The 20,707-nt window shown below is 37.9% G+C and overlaps 1 long non-coding RNA gene across 2 annotated transcripts in view; it reads right to left on the minus strand.

The window, feature by feature from the left end:
• Window positions 1–524: 524 nt before the first annotated feature.
• LOC122686968 overlaps window positions 525–20,707 on the minus strand; it is a 29,602-nt gene continuing 9,419 nt past the window's right edge. For both annotated transcript variants that reach the window (XR_006338969.1, XR_006338968.1), the window contains exons 3-4: window positions 13,110–13,194; window positions 525–1,155 (exon numbers count right to left, since the gene is read on the minus strand). This is a non-coding gene — a long non-coding RNA (uncharacterized LOC122686968). The remainder of the gene's footprint in view (window positions 1,156–13,109; window positions 13,195–20,707) is intronic.

Below are 20,707 nucleotides of genomic sequence, written 5' to 3' on the forward strand. Positions count from 1 at the left end.
TGTATTTCACTCAACATAATTCTCTGAAGATTCATTCAAGTTGTTACGCTATTAGTAATTTGCTCCCTTTTTATTGCTGAGTCTTATTCTATGATGTGGATGTACCACAATTTGTTTAGCATTTCACCCACTGAAGGGCATCTGGGCTGTTTCTAGTTTTTTTCTATTACAAATAAAAAGTTGCAATGAACATTCATGAACAGATTTTGGTGTGACCAGGACTGTGACTGCTGAGTAGCATGGTAGTTGCATGCTTAGTATATAAGAAACAGTCAACCTGTATCTTTGTTTGGCCATACCATTTTACGTACTCACCAGCAATGTAGGAGTGAGTCAGTTTTTCTGCATTTTTGCTAGTATTTGGTGTTTTCATCATTTCTTATTTTATGCATGTGACAGTTGTGCTATGACATCTCATTGTGGTTTTAATTTGCACTCCCCTGATGACCAATGTGTTGAACAACTTTCCTTGTGATTATCTGCCATGCGTGTGTCATCTTGGTGAAGCTTCTATATGTTTTTTGTATGTTTTCTAATGAAATTAAATGTGCTTTTTTTTTTTATAAGTGCTGATGTTTTTCAGAGTTCTTTTTATATGCTAGATGCCATTCTATTGACAGATATGTGTTTTGCAAACATTTTCTCCCAATCTGTAACTCATCTTTTAATCCTCTTAACAGGGGCTTTTTGCAGAGCAAAATTTAAAATCTTAATCAAGTACAACTTTTCAGCCTTATGTTTTATGGCAGTTTGTAAGAAGCCTTTGTCCGGGCCTAGATCATGAAGACCTTCTCCAGTTTTTTTTCCCCCAAATCTTTTTACTGTTATGTTTTAAATTATGTTTCATATTTAACAAAATTATTTTTCCTAATTTTTCCCAAGTACTTTAGCATATATTCAGATTTATGGAAAAGAAATCATCTTGAGGAGTGCAATCACATAGAGAAGAAATGAAGAAAGGATTGCAGACAGGTAAATGTGCAGGTGGTAGTGAAATCGGGGTGACAAAAAGTTTAGTAAATCATTTTTATGACATAACAACTGACTTAGTTACTCAGAAACTACAGCCAGTCTTTTCCGAAGTTTGAAAAAACAAAACTCAGATTATTTCAGTTTCATTGCATTTCTCCCAACTTCCGGAATCAGATGAAGAAGCTATAAGGAATGAGAAAAATTGCTGTGATGAAACTGAAAACTAGAAACATGAAAATTTTTCAAATGGATTTTTCATGAAATCCAATTGCTGTTTGAAAAAGGCTGGGGTTTCTGAAATATTACCTGACCCTCTATTTTCTGAAAAACAAAGTTGAAGCTAGTATGTATGTACCATTAAAATTACCAACCTTTTTTTTTTTTAATGCTTCTTTTGGGCTTTAACAGAGCACCACCACAACAAAAAAGAATAATTTGATTATAAAAAGTAAGGTAATTCATTAATGTAAATTTGGGAAAATTTGAATAATGAAATTAAAAGTACATGAGAATATATATGACCCATAAACAAGGCAATTGAGTGCACACAAAAAATAATGATTCAATGATTGAGTGTGGCATAAAATTCCCATGTTAATTAAAGTCATTTCTCAGACTTGCATTAGAAAGAAAAATTACTAATAACTATAAAAATATGGACCAGAATTTTGGCTAAATTACAATTTTTCTTTCTAATGCAAGCCTGAGGAAATATGGGACCCCCAGGTGGCACAGTGGTAAAGAATTCACTTGCCAATGCAGGAGACGCTGGAGTTGCAGGTCCTATTCCTGGGTCAAGAAGATCCCCTGGAGGAGGAAATGGCAACTCACTCCAGGATTCTTGCCTGAAAAATTCCATGAACAGAGAAGCCTGGCGGGCTACAATCCATGGGATCACAAAGAGCTGGGCACATCTAAGCGCGCGCACACACGCACTAAAGGAAATACGGCAAGTGACTGAATTGCGTAAGCAATGGAAACAATTGGAATCCTCCAATAAAATTCAGAGTTTCTGCTCTACAAAAGGCAAAGTCGGAAGCTGTAACTCAATTCATAATGAGTGATATTGAGTGATATATTAATAGATCTTTAATTTTGCTTTTACTTTCTATCATTTCCTATCCCCCCTCCATACCGTTAGAGATTCAGCCCTGTGGCAGACAACAGGGATAAAAAGATGACGTGCACTTTCTAGAGGAGCTCACAAAGTCAAGTCTGGAAAAATCTCACTTATGTTTTACATTGCAAGATATTAGTAACTTTATTGTTCTTCATACAGCTGGTGGTTAGCAGTCGGGGTTTATAGATTGGACTTATTCAACATTCAGCAAGTCATGTGAAAAGACACTGTTTTGTTAAATAAGATATGTATTTTAGTTTTCTTTGTGGTAGAACTGTAATAAGAAATACTGAAGAGACACAGTTTTTTAATTCCATGCCGAAAAATGATTTAATTGGTGATATGCTGATCAAATAGCATCTTCGTATTGTGGCCTTTTGTCACAATTAATCCTTCATTCGAAAACACTGATTGAGCACACATTTTGTGACAGGCATTGCAATGCACGCTAAGAATAAAATAATAAACCAAGAGTCACTGAACTAAAGAAAAAGTTAATCTTCTGGAAATAACAATTCAGTCTGACGAGCATGATGGTGTCTCTGGAGAGCATTTAGAGAGAGCATCAAGCCCAGTATGGGTAGCGAGGACAAGGATTGTCTATGTCAGTTCTCTAAGATGAGTAACAGTTGTTCAGAAGTTGGTTTTTATTCTGGGCACAACTGAAAGTCATTCAAGAATTTCATATAGGAGTTTGTCATGACAAAATTCTCTTGACATAGAGATGGAAAGAAATGTGAAAGTCACCAGGTTTTACACTACAAAATTAAAGGGAAGTGAGTCCTTACAAGTCTGTGAAAGGATTTCTTTTAGGATTTCACTTAACGGTTTTAAATAGCCTAATACCCTATCTGCAGATGAAAAATGGGTCACTTTTCTTCAAGTTTTCTAAAATCAAACAAATCAATGTAATTCTAATTAGTTTTATATTTTATCTTTTTTTTTTTTTTTTGCAGGATTGAATCAAATTTATTTTTTTTTTTATTTTTTTTATTTTTTAAATTTTTTTTATTAGTTGGAGGTATTTTATCTTTTAAAAAGCTGAATGTGATTTATGTTCAATCTTAATAAATTTGGGAGCCATGCTTAATCACCTAATGAGTGATTATCTTTTGTGACAGTTTTATTGAGCTATAAATTCACATTCCATACAATCATTCATTTAAAGTATAAAATTCAATGGTTTTTAGTATATGCACAGATAAGTACAACTGTCGCCACAGTCAATTTTAGAAAGTTTTCATCACTTCAAAAAGAAACCGTACCTTTTAGCTATCACCAACCTATCTCCCAATCCCACTCATCTCCAGCCCTAAGCAAACCACTGATTTCCTTTCTGGTCCTATAAATTTTCTAGTCTGGAAATTCATATGAATTTGATCATGTAGTTGGTGTTTGGTGACTGACTTCTTTCAGTTGGCATAATGTTTTCAAGGCTCATGACATGTATCAGCAGTTCATTTCTTTGTACTGCTAAATAACATTCCATTGTACACATATGCATTGGTTTTTATTCACTTGTTTGCTGATGGGCTTTGATTTGTTTCCACCTTTTGGCTATTATAAATAATCATGCTATAAACTTCATATTTAAGGTTTGTGTGAACATATGTTTTCATTTTCTTTCCCCAATAGTTACCTAGGAGTGGAATTCCTAGGTCCTATGGTAACTGCACATAATTGTTTGAGGAACTGCCAGACTGTTTTTGACAGTAACTGCACCATTTTACATCCCCACCAACAATGTATGAGAATTCTGATTCTCTGCTTCCTCATCAACATTCTTTCTCTCCAGATTTTTATTCTAGCCATCCTACTGAGTGTGAAGTAGTATTTTATGTGGTTTTGACTTGCACTGATAACTAATGGTATTGAGCCTTTTTTTCATGTGTTTCTTGACCATTTGTATAACTTCCTTGGAGAAATGTCAATTCAGATTCTTTGCCCATTCTTAATTGGGTTATTATCTTTTATTATTGAATCTTAAGGGTTTTTAATTGTACATACAATTTGTACATACAAATCCGTTATCATATATATGACTTGGAAATATTTTCAACCTCTCTATGGGTTATATTTTCATTTTGCTGAAGGCGTCTTGTGAAATACAAAATTTTTAATTTTGTTCATCTATTTTTGTTTATCAGTTTTTCTATTTTTCTTTTGTGGTTTATGCTGTTGGTGTCATATCTAAGAATCTGGTAAAAATGTCATGAATATTTAGCCAAATGTTTCCTTGCAAAATTTTTATAGTTTTAGCTCTCACATTTAGGTCATTGATTCATTTGGAGTTAATTTTTAAATATGCAGTGAGATAAGGGTCCAATGTCATTCTGATTAGTAAGAAACTAACCGGTTACCTCTGCATGATTTGTTGAAAATGCTTTTCTTTCCCCATCAAAAGGGTACAATAAATGGTACCCTTATCAGAAATCAGTTGACCATAGATGTATGCATGGACTTATTTCTTAACTTTCAACTCTATTTCACTGAGATATATGTTTATCCTTACGCTGTTACCACACCATTTGATTATCGTTACCTTATAGTAATTTTGAAATCTCTTACTTGATTCTTCTTTTTCAGCATACTTTTGGCTATTCTGGGTCCTTGAAAATCCATATGAATTTTAGAATCAACTTTTCAACTTCTACCAGAAAGTTAGTGAGATTCTGATAGGAAATTCATTGAATCTATAAGATAATTTATAGATTATCACAATTTTAGGAATGTTATATCATCTGATCCATGAACAGGGGATATTTTCTCAATTATTTAGATCAAAAAATTTTTATCAGCAATGTTTTATAATTTTCAGAGTAAAAGTTTTCTATTTCTTTTTCTGAATTTATTCCTAAGTATTTTATTTTTTATGATGCTATTATAAATGAAATTATAAGTATCTTTTAAGATTCTCAAAAGTCAGAAATTATTGATACACAAATACATAAAAAGTTCACTAATGTTATAAAATATCACATCCAGTGAAATTTCTGTCCTCTGTTAGCTTAGAAACTTTTTTGCTAAATATAATGCATTCTCCGAGAATCCAACCTCTCTGATTAATAAAGCCATTTAACTGCTCAAATTGATTCAAAAGTGGCATATATAAAAGCCAAGAATAAAATATATTATGTATTTAAGCACAGGATTTTCTGTACTTATTCAGAATTCCTCCTCATGTCTCATTTTAATCACCTTGTGTAGTATCTACATAACTTTTGTCACTATAAATTTCAGTGTGGTTATGTGTGTTAATGACATATTTGTACTTACACCTAAACCTAGCAACACAAACTCCCCATTTTTCCTTTTTAAGAAGGAAATTTCAAACTGTACTAGCTCATATGTGTATATACACTATAGTTTGTTGATGCTAATGTAAACTAAGTATCCAGTATAAGAGATGTCATTTATGGATATCTAATCATATTATTACCAATAATGAGAAATGAAGAGTGGAAAAGTAGATTAAAAGACTTTACTATTTTTGATATTTGCAATTTTATTATATACTTAATAATGGTTTTTTTTTGTCTAATATGGAAAGTATATCTGTAAATTTTACCAGAGATTGTGTTCATCTTATTATATAGAACAAAAAGAAGATGTAGCTGCTTGGGAGGATTTGTGTTCATATTACTTCCTTAGATGAGGCCATAACCAAACCAAGTGGTAAGTTGAAAAAAAAGATATGAAAAGTAAAAGATGAGTGACTGCATCAGAAAACTAGGTCCAAGAGATGTGAGGATTAAGATTCCGCTGTGGATGAAAAAAAGGTCAGAATGGAGATGGCAACAAGCAAAATTTTACATCCACAACTCTGCTCCTGACAGAGCCTTATTCACTGGCCTTTATCTGCTCTTTCTGTCTCTACCAAGGACAATTAAGGAGGAAAAAGGTGCATGTGTGTGTACATACACCCACTAAACTGAGTGGAAATCTGGTTATAATCATGTTTAACAGATGAAGATAGCCAAACCCATCCTCCATTCAAATCAGTTGGCCAGAATTCTCTGCTTTGGCTATTATACTTGAAAACAAGTTCAATTTCCAGCTTTATCCTAATGTCTTTATTGGCTCATTTGTAAAATGAGAAAATAACAACTTCTTCTCAACTGAGCTCAAGTTATAATTATGATCTAAAAACTGGAAAAAGAAACGAAAAGCATTTTATCAAGTATAAAAAGCTCTGTGTGCATGATTTTCTTTTCATTACATAAGAGTAACACTAAGGAATCCCAAAGGATTGAGGATTAAGTGGTATGTAAGTTTCCTGTCATATGACTCAGATCAAAGTAAAACTATGTAAATCACCCTAAGGAAGAGCTGCAGGCCAAGAAGACTTCATTGCAACCTGGTCTAATTTATTAACATGGCAAAATAAAGGAGTGTTTTCCAGAGTGGGTATAAGAGGCTCCATCTGGAGAAATGCCACAGAGAAGAGAAAGGAGCGTCAGAGCAGTCTGTCTGGCATTTCTCATCATATATCACCCTGGAAAAGAGGGAATCTTAGCCCATTGGGCTAATGATTGGGATCATTCAGGTCCCAAGGATAAAGCTGATCCAGTGTGGAGATACATGAAAGAAGGTATGTTCCCTATGCCTCTGATACAAAGCCCCACACTTTTCCTTCCAATCCTAGTGATGTCCCCTTGTGGCTTTAATCATGGGGCAAGTGCACTACCAACATTGAATCCTGTGTCCAGTTCATGTGACAGCTATAACCATGCAAATAAGACATAGGCACCTTGATTGTAGAAAGCAAACTCCTGAACTTGAGTTACCCGAGTCTGTGAGGGTTGGGACCACAACTATAGGTGCAGACAAATTAGATTTCAGACACTGCAGAAAAAGAGCCAGATACTGAATTATGACAAATTAATTAAAGTGACAGCATCACTGACTCAATGGATATGAGTTTGAGCAAATTTCAGGAGGTAGTGAAGGACGGGGAAGCCTGGTGTGCTGCAGTCTGTAGGATGGCAAAGAATCGGACATGACTTATCGATTGAACAACAACAACAGTTAAAAGTGAGGCCAGCTTGAAAGATCTCCTGGTGGAAGACACCCAGCTGGTCTTTCCCAGGTACGTATTTTGTCTGTATCACTGGGCATATTTATTATTCTATTGCCCATGGTTATTATTATTATTGTTGCCAAAGCTCATTTTACACATTACTTTGAAGACCTAGGTTACTAAACAAAGAAAGTAAAAGGATCACAGATGTTATCCACATGGGCTTAGACCAGATTTTGAAATTTACTGAAAAAACAAAATGTATTTGCAAACAAAACCTATGTCTACCCTGTTTTTTGTTTGTTTTGGTTTTTAAAGACCGACCCAAAGTGGTGACGAGAAACATGAAGAATTCAAGAAGCATGCTCACATCTCTGGCCTGGGCAGATGAACAGTTCAAGGGATGAACAGAATAAAGAGAAATAACTGAACAACCTAAATGTCATAGCCAGAAAGACAGTGGAAAGTCATTGTCAAGAGCTTTAAGGGGTCAAGTAACATAAAGATAGAATTCCTCTGGGAATAGGAATGAAGAATAGAGTACATGAAGGAAGTTAACATGAGATTCACGGAGTAGAGGAGAAATACTCTGAAAGGTGTGTTAAAAATTGAAAAGGATTCACACTCCCAGCTTCCTGCTCTCAAGAGACATGGAACGTTGAGTATGACTTATATCTGCACGACAGGGCTACACACGGAAGTGGTTTCCTCAGGTGAGAACCAAGGATTCAGGAGGTGAAAATTAATGGAAATTAAAGTAGTGGATGATTATTTTAAACTCATTTATTGCCCATGAAATAAATGAAGAAATATTTGTTTCAGAATTTAAAATAGAAAAGCTTGAGGGAGAAATTATGGGAGAGAAGAGATGACTGGGAGGAAAAACATGAAAGGAAGTTAACTCTATAACAATGATAAAAAAAATAGGGTGGCTCCAGTGTGTTGAAATCTTTCCTTAAATAATAGATTTTTCTAAATTCCTGGTGGATTTGGGAAGAAAGTAGAGACACTACTCCTATTACTATACTTCCTGGGAAAAAGCAGTCTCCGCTTTGATTAGTTGTGTTTCTGAGAGAATCTCAGGTGAGCAGACATGTAATAGGTTTTATTAAGAGTCTATATATATAGCTGAATCACTTTGCTGTACCCTTCTTGCCTGGAGAATCTCATGGACAGATGAGCCTGGCAGGCTACAGTCCATGGGGTCATAAGAGTTGGACATGACTTAGCGACTAAACCACCACCATCAAATTAACTCTACTTCTATTAAAAATATTTTTTTAATCAAAAAAATTTTACAGAGTCTAACCAGGAGTCCTAAATAGTAGTGCATGCTCAGTCACTTCAGTCATGTCTGACTCTCTATGACCCCATGGACCATGGCCCTCCAGGCTCCTCTGTCCGTGGGATTCTCCAGGCAAGAATACTTGGAGTGGGGTGCCATTTCCTTCTCCAGTTATAAAGTATGAAGTGATTGAAGTGAAGTCGCTCAGTCGTGTCCAATGACTGAAGTGGACTGAAGCCCACCAGGCATCTCTGTCCATGGGATTTTCCAGGCAAGAGTACTAGATTTATTGATTTGTTGATTGAAAACATTAACTGAAATCACCATTTGTAGTGCCTTAAAAATTATTGCTAAAAACTAGGAAAGAAAAAAAGATTCGTTAAGACCCTGACATAAGATTATTCAAAAGATATTAATGGATCCAGCACAAGTTTTATGTTATTTTCTAGCTCTCAATTTTTATAATAGTTTAAAAAAATCACTAGACTAACTGAACTTTTTCCTAGCCATTAATTTATGTGTTGCTTCTCTGTGTATTTTCTGCCTCATTGTCTCTAAAATACCACTCCATGAGGCAGGAGCTTTATCCATCTGGTTCACTCTATTTCTGGTACCTAGAATACTGTTTAGGATATATGAATATACCTAATAAATATTTTATAATAAAGTTTGAAATATTCCTTCATACTGCCAAGTTTACCAACTGCCCTAATTATCTCTATCAATAAGTCAAAGAAGTAGAAGGATCAAATGCATAAACACTCAATGGTTTTCTAAAATCACCATTTTTACAGTCACTTCAGTTCAGTTCAGTTGCTCAGTAGTCTCCAACTCCTTGCGATCCCGTGGACTGCAGCACGCCAAGCCTCCCTGTCCGTCGACAACTCCCGGAGTTTACTCAAACTCATGTCCATTGAGTCAGTGATGGCATCCAACCATGTCATCCTCTGTTGTCCACTTCCCCTCCCGCCCTCAATCTTTCCCAGCATCAGGGTCCTTTCAAGTGAGTCAGTTCTTCGTATCAGGTGGCCAAAGCATTGGAGTTTCAGCTTCAACATCAGTCTTTCCAGTGATTATTCAAGACTGATTTCCTTCAGGATGGACTGGTTGGATCTCCTTGCAGTTCAAGGGACTCTCAAGAGTCTTCCCCAACACCACAGTTCAAAAGCATCAATTCTTCAGTGCTCAGCTTTCTTTACTGTCCAACTCTCACAAACATACATGACTACTGGAAAAACCATAGCTTTGACTAGACACACCTTTGTTGGCAAAGTAATGTCTCTGATTTTAATATGCTGTCTAGGTTGGTCATAACTTTTCTTCCAAGGAGCAAGGGTATTTTACTTTCATGGCTGCAGGCACCATCTGCAGTGATTTTGGAGCCCAAAAAAGTGAAGTCTGTCACTGTTTCCCTATTTATTTGCCATGAAGAGATGGGACCAGATGCCATGATCTTAGTTTTCTGAATGTTGAGTTTTAAGACAACTTTTTCACTCTCCTCTGTCACTTTCATCAAGAGGCTCTTCAGTTCCTCTTTGCTTTCTGCCATAAGGGTGGTGTCATCTGCATATCTGAGGTTGTTGATACTTCTCCTTGCAAACTTGATTCAAGCTTGTGCTTCCTCCAGCTCAGCATTTCTCATGATGCACTCTGCATATAAGTTGAATAAGCAGGGTGACAATATACAGTCTTTATGTACTGCTTTCTCTGTTTGGAACCAGTCTGTTTTTCCATGTCCAGTTCTAGCTGTTGCTTCCTGACCTGCATATGATTTCTCAAGAGGCAAGTCAGGTGCTCTGGTATTCCCATCTCTTTAAGAATTTTCCAGAGTTTGTTGTGATCCACACAGTCAAAGGCTTTGGCATAGTCAATAAAGCAGAAGTAAATGTTTTTCTGGAACTCTCTTGCTTTTTCAATGATCCAACGGATGTTGGCAATTTGATCTCTGGTTCCTCTGCCTTTTCTAATCCAGCTTAAACATCTGGAAGTTCATGGTTCATGTATTGTTGAAGCCTGGCTTGGAGAATTTTGAGCATTACTTCACTAGCGTGTGAGATGAGTGCAATTGTGCTGTAGTTTCAGCATTCTTTGGCATTGCCTTTCTTTGGCATTGGAATGAAAACTGACCTTTTCCAGTCCTGTGGCTACTGCTGAATTTTCCAAATTTGCTGGCATATTGAGTGCAGCACTTTCACAGCATCATCTTTTAGAATTTGAAATAGCTCAACTGGAATTCCATCACCTCCACTAGCTTTGTTCATAGTGATCCTTCCTAAGCCCACTTGACTTCACATTCCAGGATGTCTCACTCTAGGTTGGTGACCATACTATCATGATTATCTGGGTCGTGAAGATCTTTTTTGTATAGTTCTTCCGCGTATCCTTGCCACCTCTTCTTAATATCTTCTGCTTCTGTTAGGTCCATACCATTTCTGTCCTTTATTGTGCCCATCTTTGCATGAAATGTTCCCTTGGTATCTCTAAGTTTCTTGAAAAGATCTCTAGACTTTCCCAGTCTATTGTTTTCCTCTATTTCTTTACACTGATCTCTGAGGAAGGCTTTCTTATCTCTCCTTGTTATTCTTTGGAACTCTGCATTCAAATGGGAATATCTTTCCTTTTCTCCTTGCCTTTTGCATCTCTTCTATTCACAGCTATTTGTAAGGCCTCCGCAGACAACCATTTTGCCTTTTTGCATTTTTTTCCCTTGGGAATTGTCTTGATCCTTGCCTACTGTACAATGTCACGAACCTCCATCCATGGTTCTTCAGGCACTCTGTCTATCAGATCTAACCCCTTGAATCTGTTTTTCACTTCCACTGTATAATCATAAGGGGTTTGATTTAGGTCATACCTGAATGGTCTAGTGGTTTTCCCTACTTTCTTCAATTTAAGTCTGAATTTGGCAATAAGTAGTTAATGACCTGAGCCACAGTCAGCTCCTGGTCTTGTTTTGCTGACTGTGTAGAGCTTCTACATCTTTGGCTGCAAAGAACATAATCAATCTGATTTCAGTGTTGACCATCTGGTGATGTCCATGTGTAGAATCTTCTCTTGTGTTGTTGGAAGAGTGTGTTTGCTATGACCAGTGTGTTCTCTTGGCAAAACTCTGTTAGCCTTTGCCCTGCTTCATTCTGTACTTCAAGGCCAAATTTGCTTGTTACTCCAGGTATTTCTTGAGTATTCCAGTATTTCAGTACTTCCTACTTTTTTATTCCAGTCCCCAATAATGAAAAGGACATATTTTTTGGGTGTTAGTTCTAGAAGGTCATGTAGGTCTTTATAGAACCGTTCAACTTCAGCTTCTCCAGCTTACTGGTTGGGGCATAGACTTGGATTACTGTGATATTGAATTGTTTCCCTTGGAAATGAACAGAGATCATTGTGTCATTTTTGAGACTGCATCCAAGTACTGCATTTCGGACTCTTGTTGACTATGATGGCTACTCCATTTCTTCTAAGGGATTCTTGCCCACAGTAGTAGATATAACGGTCATCTGAGTTAAATTCACCCATTCCAGTCCATTTTAGTTCGCTGATTCCTAAAATGTTGATGTTTACTCTTGCCATCTCCTGTTTGCCCACTTCCAATTTGCCTTGATTCATGGACCTGAGTTTCCAGGTTCCTATGCAATATTGCTCTTTACTGCATCGGACTTTACGTCCATCACCAGTCACATCCACAACTGGGTGTTGTTTTTGCTTTGGCTCTGTCTCTTCATTCTTTCTGGAGTTATTTCTCCATTGCTCTCCAGTAGCATTTCGAGCACCTACCAACCTGGGTAGTTCCTCTTTCGGTATCCTATCTTTTTGCCTTTTCATACTGTTCATGGGGTTCTCAAGGCAAGAATACTGAAGTGGTTTGCCATTCCCTTCTGCAGTGGACCACACTTTGTCAGACCTCTCCACCATGACCCATCCGTCTTGGGTGTCCCTACATGGCATGGCTCATAGTTTCATTGAGTTAGACAAGACTGTGGTTCATGTGATCAGATTGGTTAGTTTCCTGTGATTGTGGTTTTCAGTCTGTCTGCCCTCTGATGGAGAAGGCTAAGAAGCTTATGGAAGCTTCCTGATGGGAGAGACTGACTGAGAGGGAAACTGGGTCTTGTTCTGATGGGCGGGGCCATGTTAAGTAAATCTTGAATCCAATTTTCTGTCGATGGGTGGGGCTGTGTTCCCTCCCTGTTATTTACCTGGGGCCAAACTATGGTGGAGGTAATGAAGATAATGCTGACCTCCCTCAAAAAGTCCCATGCACACACTGCTACACTCAGTACCCCCAGCCCTGCAGCAGGCCACCACCGACCCATGCCTCTGCTGGAGACTCCTGGACACTCACGGGCAAGTCTGGGTCAGTCTTTTGTGGGGTCATTGCTCCTTTCTCCTGGTCCTCGTGTGCACAAGGTTCTGTTTGTGCCTGCCAAGAGTTTGTTTCCCCAGTCCTGTGTAAGTTCTGGTGACTCTGTGGTGGGGTTAATGGAGACCTCCTCCAAGAGGGCTTATCCCGTACCCAGGTCTGCTGCACCCAGAGCCCCTGCCCCTGCAGCAGCCCACTGCTGACCTGTACCTCCTCAGGAGACACCCAAACACAGTTCTGTCTCAGTCTCTGTGGGTCTCTGGGCCCTGGTGCACACAAGGTTTGTTTGAGCCCTCTGAGCAACTCTGGTGGGTATGGGGTTTGCTTCTAAACACGATTTTGCCCCTCTTACCATCTTGTTGGAGCTTCTCCTTTGTTCTTGGACGTGGGGTATCTCCTCACAGTTGCTCCTGCACCACTCAGCCGCCATTCCCTTGCTGCACAATTTAACAAAAAAATGAAAGTAAGAAATCTATTTTTGGACACTACTTATTCCAAGATATTTTCACACCTATTTCATATTAATGTAACTCATAAAGATTGTTAATGAATAAGTTTTGCAGGAAGAAGAGACTGAGAAAGTTTAGCACTCTGTGTCAAATGTGTTTTTGGGGAATATTTTAACATATGCACCTCACTTCAAAGAGAAAGAGGAGGAGGAGACAGAGAAGGAGGGGGAGGAGAAGAAAGAGAAAGTAGAAGAAAAATCAATACTTCATGGGATAAACACTTCATCTCATCATTGTCACAATAATTAGATGTGATTAACTCATTCCCATAATATTACTCAAAAATTGATGATCATAGAGTTTTTATGATCTTTCCATGTGACTCCTAAATAAAAGGTAGTGGAGTTTAGATTTGAACTCAGTTATTTGTAAACCCAAAGCCCATGCTCTTCTGATTCTATCACCATTTTTGACAGTAAAAAGAAAGGCAGATTTTTAGAAAACTGTATTTGGCCTGATTCTTACAGTCATGGTAAATGAGGGAGAAGGTGCTCCTTCTTATTCACAAGTCTCCATGCTTCTGTTAGCTGGAGATACATTGTTGGCATTTACATATTAATATTACACTAAAAATAAAGTTATGAGGAAATTATGATTAGTAAGCTATTATCCCGCACACATATGATCACCATCATGGTAATTTTTACCTCTCACATTGGATAAGCTGTCACAGAACCACTTTAGAAACACAAACAAGAAGAAATATTTTTTTTTCTTTGCTTTCTGCCCCCACAGAATATAGACTTGTAGATTCACCACATGAGTCTAGAGAAATGCTCCCAGAAATAAGCCCCAGAAGTGATTTATGCAATAAAAAATGGAGGATGGTGTAGCATTAAGTACACTTTTCAATAAAGATGCATAAGAATGACTGTGTTTTCCATTACTAATGTGCAGGGATTTTTAACAAGCTAAGCCTTCTCTAACTTTTCATATTTGTTCTGTCTTTTTTCCTGAGCTTCCATGTTGTCTCATGGATTCACGTCACCTCTAACAATAATAACTGTAGACTCTGATAAAGATTTCAATCAACTGATTATTGGGTAAGTGATGCATATAATAGCAGCAGATGAAAAGTCAACAGTTGCAGAAGGCAAAACTGGCTCTGTGTACAAAAAATAAAAGAGAGACACAGTGCCTCACCAGAGTCAAGGGAGAGTCTATTGTCATGACATGATGTCTTACAAAGGGTTATTGTAAAAATTTTATTTGAGAGCAAAGTTAAGAAATGCTGCTTTTGTTTGCATTTTTGAAGTGCTGTATTTTTAAGATTTCTGTCATGAAATTTTTGACACACAGCCTTTACCTGAATCTAAAATACAATGACTGTTGTATTCTTGCCATACCCTCTGTGGGAAGATTTCAGCTGTTGAAGAGAACTAGTTGTTGGCTGGTTGGAAGATAACAAATAGAGGCACAGATGCCCTTTGTTTATGCCCCTCTGCTCTTATCCAGCATCCTCTTACCTACTCAGCCTGCTAGTTCTCAGGATAAATGATGGCCTTTCTCATATAAGAAGGCTCTTTTGACTGGACTCAAGTAGAGAAATAATGGTAATTGTCACAAGTTCTAACTCTTCTAACACAGGTTATTACAATAGAAATCTATTTATTTCCAACCTCTCACCCCCTGTCAAGAAGCAGGAGCATCTCTGAGGGAATTTTTACAGAAGAGACATAATATGTTGTGTCCAGGTCCTAAACGTTTTGCTTCTAAGGGATTGTGGGAGGGACAGTGAACTCCAATCACAGAGAGTGGTCCAAGGATGACTTCAAACTGATACTGACCTTGGAACATGTATCTGACTCTGAGTTTGTACACTGATATATGCATGTCTGTGACACAGGCAGGGAGTACCCACAGCCTGGCTCCCAGCTCAGGGGAGACGATCAGAGGTAATTCTGCCCAGTGGGGAAATGTTTGGCAATGGCTACAAACTCGGGTGATGCATAAGTTTAGTGCAGCAGTCTTTTAAAGAGTTTTCCAATCTCTTTGTTCATCAGTATCATGAAATTCCCTGTATGCAGACAGTAATACTAAATATAACAAAAGCAACAAAATGTGATTCAGACTCTGCAGATCTTTCAAAAATGCTCACATCAAATATACCCAGGGAATTCTCTGGTGGTCCAGTGGCTAAGAATCTACCTTGCTATGTGGGGGACGTGGGTTCAATCCCTGGGTGTGGAACTAAGATCCCACGAATTGCCGAGTGAATAAACCCGTGCCCCACAACTACCAGCCAGCGTGTGGCAGTGAAAGATCCTGCATGCCCCAACTGAGATCCAATGCAGCCAAATAAATAAATAAACAAGTATAAATAAGTGCATCCAAATAATACACGTAGGTATGTAAAGGTGATGAAACCAAGGGGTAAAAGATTAAAAAGTTGCCAGTGTCACAGCTGGTAGAATTCACATTAATAACTGCTCGATGTTATAGAAGAGCATCACCCATTCTCTACTGTTAAAAACAAATGCTTAGTCATGCTTCTTTTACATCCTACCTGCTTTGAGCTTCTCACCCCTGCTCTCTTTTGTCCATGGTAGCTGAAGGGAACCCAGAGCTTAAATGTGGGGTTGCTGCTAGTGAAAGGAATCTCAGACTTGTAGGAAGAAGCAGATGACACTTCTTCACCTCCAGCTTCCATGATGATGCTGATATTTATAAAAATTAGTTGTCAAAAACATAAAGAAGAATCACACTTCTGAACTTGTACCAACATGTAGGAAGATACAAATTATTGTTTGGAATTCCCTATTTGAGGAATATGTAAGAGTTGGTACATACAATGTACTGTAGCTGGAGAATTTCCAAGTTGGAGGGAAACTTTCAAATCCTCTCCAGCACTCTAATTTTAACTGAGGTTCTGTGAAGTGAAATTATATTCACAAGGTTACACAGCAAGTTAGAGATGGAAACAACTCTAGGATGCAAGTTTCCAGTTTCCTAAGCCAGCATTTTAAGTCCCATGTACATGACCAGCCTTGAAGAATTGTATGAAGGGAACCTAATACTTATTGCACGTTATATTTTAGAACTTGCTGTATATGAGACCTGATTGGGGTTGCTCAGTACCTGAGGTGACGTACTTGGCTAAGAGCTCATAACTCTAATTTTAAAATCATTCTTAGATCATACCATGTATGATTGGCATGACATTTATATCAAGTCAAATTCAGAAAGCTTAAGAATGAATTTATATTCTGCCCAGGAGGCGTTAGTGGTAAAGAGTCCACCTGCCAATGCAGGAGATGCAAGCGACACAGGTTTGATCCCTAAGTCGAAAAGGAAATGATCCCTAAAGTCGAGAAAGAAATGAAGGAAATGATCCCCAAGTTGAGAAGAAAAGACCCCTAAGTCCCTGGAGAAGGAAATGGCAACCTGCTCCAGTATTCTTGCCTGGAAAATCCATGGACAGAAGAGCCTGGTGGGCTACAAGCCTATAGCAAAGGCTTGAACATGTCTGAGCACCAGCACCAACCAACCAACAACCAATAACTTACCGTATTTCATGTCTTTGTAGAATTTGTTCTGGGTGTTACTAAGCACCAGGGATCTAGCGAAAAGTTTATCACAACCTGGGGCCCACTAATCACAATTTGGTTGGTAGTGGTTTATTCTGGCTCATCTAAAGTAGTGTGAAAAGTCAGAAGACTTGAACTATTACTCCAAACTCCATCATTTAGGCCTTATTCTAACTTACATTCACCAAAAGCTAGTTGCCTTAGCAATAAAGTAGAGTTAATCATAGCACTTGACTTACAGCATCAAGTGAAGTCAAGCGCTTGAAAGTTCTTTGAGTTGTAGAAATGATAAATGAACATAGCATGGTGGATCTTGCTTGAACTCAATTTACAGATGCCACAGAAGCAAGAAAGAGGTTGAAAGATGACAAAATCTCTTTCTCTCTCTCACACACACACACTGATAGATCCTTGGAGAACAAAACATGTTTACTTTCAGCTGAGGGTTTGGGGACAGAGTGGTAGCCTAGGACATTATAAAGAGTGTAGGGGCTTCCCTGTGGCTCAGTGGTAAAGAATCTGCCTGTCAATGCAGGAGACACGGGTTCGGTCCTGATCTGGGAAGATCCCACGTGCCATGGATCAACTAAGCCCATGAGCCACAACTCCTGAGCCTGTGCTCCACAACGGCTTCTCTTGTTGTGGAGCACAACAGCTAGGAGCACCACAACTAGCGAGTAGCCTGTGCATCAGTGAAGACCCAGCACAGCCAAAAATAAACAAGCAAAAATTATTTTTATAAAAAAGGATTGGCTAAAGAATAGATTTATAGATATTGGCACTAAGGGAATGAATACCTATGATATCCTATAAGACTGAATGTTACATGTCTGTCAGAAGTAACAAGCTAAATCTACACATAGCTACATGGATCGATTTTAAAGCATGTTATTGAGTGAAAAATACACATCTGTAGGAAATCTGAACACACAAAAGTCTTGATTGCTTTACAGTTTGTAAGAACCATCTTCTCCCCTTTTTCACACTTTTGCCCAGCAAAAAGTTAAAACTTCCACCCGCTCAGACATGTTTTGAAGAAGACTTTTGACCTTGGGCTTCCCTGGTGGCTCAGTCAGTAAAGCGTCTGCCTGCAACGCAGGAGACACGGGTTCACTCCCTGGGTCGGGAAGATTCTCTGGAGAAGGAAATGGCACCCCACTCCAGTGCTCTTGCTGGAAAATCCCATGGACGGGGGAACCTCGTAGGCTACAGCCCATGGGGTCGCAAAGAGTCGGACACGACTGAGCAACTTCACTTTCACGCTCTGTAGGAAAGTACTATTTGTGTACATTTGTAATGTGCACATACATAAAGCAGAACAAAGCATTGTACATTTTTACTGCCACACACATATATTAGCAAAGAATAGAGTTTCTGTAATAATAAGAGGAACATTATGTGGGATGGGTTTTTTTTAAAAAAAAAATAATAAAACAGAACATGGGATGAACTTTAACCAGCAGAAACTAACACAACATTGTAATGCAATTATGCTCCAATAATAAAATTTTTTAAATTAAAAAATTTCAAGGTGGAAAAAATTTGAAATATAAAGTTATAATGACTTTCTGGTTTAAAAAAAAAATAGTAGTCTCCCTTCCCTACTCTCTCAAATCACTTTTGAGCTTTTTTGGGAGCCAGCCCTGCTTTCCAGAGAAAGCCTTCTTATGTAAGTGATAGATGTCTTTATATCCTCTTGTGCATGTGTGGAATCATCAGTCTTGAACTCTAGACCAAATGTGAGTAGTGGAATTGATCCTGCTGCCACTCAGGAAGCCAAAAATTAAAAAGGAAGACAAAATACACACCAGCACTAACTTCCACGCATCTGATCCTTTAAATGATGATGCTGGCCCAAGGAGCCAACAAGTGGTAAAAGAAAATTGCTAAAAAAGAGATATGCATTGATTACCTTTATCCTTTTAACTGAAATTACCATTAAGGCTGAAGGCTGAAGAGAAATATTTTTATAATTTTTATCTCTATTTCATTTTGAATAAAATAAAAATAGCACTTAAGCAAAATAAGACTTTTATAAGCCACAGGGAATATATTTCTATGGTAACATGATCCCCAACAGAAATAGCAACAGAGATCTTGACACACTCTCAGGATTTGTTTTCTCTTGATATGATACAGTGGCATATAGATAAGTCCTGCAAAGACCTTAAACAGAATTCTTAAGCTACAATAGAAGGCAACTGTCATAATGAGGTTATATAAAGCGTTACCCTCAAACAATCAGAAGTTCCCTTTTGGACTGTGCATTTCACATGTTACAAAGAGATGCAAAGCACAGCTGCTTTTTCAGGGCACATCAGCAGAATAGTAATCCTGTCAGGTATGCCTTACTTTTCAGTTATTCTCAACTATTTATGTCTCCTGGCAGCCAAAAACCAAACCATGTATCCACAAAAAAATATCTTGGACCTTTTTAGACGAAATACTGAACAGGATTCTTTAAAACTCAGCTTACATTTATTTATAAGCAAATATGTAAATTATTGTATATCTTTCCAATGCATTACTGAACAGTATTTCTATATGTATATTGTGGGTGTTGTTCAGTCGCTAAGTTGTGTCTGACTCTTTGCAACCCCATGGACTGTAGCCCATCAGAATCCTCTGTCCACGGGGATTTCCCAGGCAAGAATACTGGAAAGTGTTAGTTGCTCAGTCATGTCTGAGTCTTTGTGACTCCATGGCTCCTGTGTCCATGGGATTTCCCAGGCAAGAATACTGGAGTCGGTTGCCTTTTCCTTCTCCAAGGGATCTTCCCAACTCAGAGATCGAACCCACGTCTCCTGCATTGACAGGCAGATTCTTTACCACTGAGTCACCAGGGAAGCCTTCTTAAATGTGTATAAATATATATATATATTTTTCTTCTTTTTAATGTGGATACTTTGCATTTTGAAAACGCGTCAGTTGAGCATCTCACTGTCATCATGCCGGGATCATACAACCCTAATAGTGAACTTATTCATCTAGTACATTGTCTTTTGTGCATTTGACCTGTACTTTCTCCTCCATACCTGGGCTCTTCCTGTATGTCCCCTGAGTTGATTATCTGAGTAGGTTGAGTAGGTGCTTCTATGTATTTTCCTCTCCTCAGAAGTGTCTTATTCCTCTGACTCTAAATCCTCCTCATCTGCTGTACAATATAAAAATCGTACCAATACACACAATCCCCACTTCAAACAAAAATAACTCTGTGCATTTTCATTGATATTTTTATTGCTACAGCAGGATAGTTCCTTGAGCTCAATCACCATGCCTGTCAAGGCTGAAGAAAAAAAACACAAATGTTATCTCTTACTGTCTCTTGAAGGTCTCACTAGACATAAAAACAGAATTGGCATTTTTGAGTATTATTCACTTCCATCAACCTCGAAAAGGCACAGAATTTACTCTATTTGGACATTTACTTTAAAACTCTCTCTTACTTTAAAAATAACTCCTAAAACATCTCTAAGTGGGGGAAAGGACAGATATTATTAGCTGATTAGTCAGCTAAGGACACTGAGGCACAGAGATGCTAAGCAATTTTCCGATGATCTCATTGCTGAAGACAAGATAACAAAGGGTTCCACCCTGGCCATCTGACCCCCAAGTAGTAGCCTCTTTAAAGTATGTAATATACAACAGTGTCTCTCCCTTTGTCTCATCTTTAAGTTTTTAATTTCTTACTCTGTCTTTTTGCTTTCATTAATATTCAAATCTCCTTTAAACTTTTAACAGTAACGTATAAGTTTTCATGAAAGAAGAAAGAGCCAATGCAAAAGTTATGGAAAGGAATAAAAGATGGAAAATAAAAAATCTTTGCTAAGGAGTCAACATGGTGCTAGTCATAAGTTTCTTTACAGTTTTCCTTAATTTTTCTTACCAGGATCTGAAAATCAGCAGAAATGAAC

Source organism: Cervus elaphus, chromosome 30 (genome assembly GCF_910594005.1).
Source record: "Cervus elaphus chromosome 30, mCerEla1.1, whole genome shotgun sequence".
Classification (NCBI taxonomy): domain Eukaryota; kingdom Metazoa; phylum Chordata; class Mammalia; order Artiodactyla; family Cervidae; genus Cervus; species Cervus elaphus.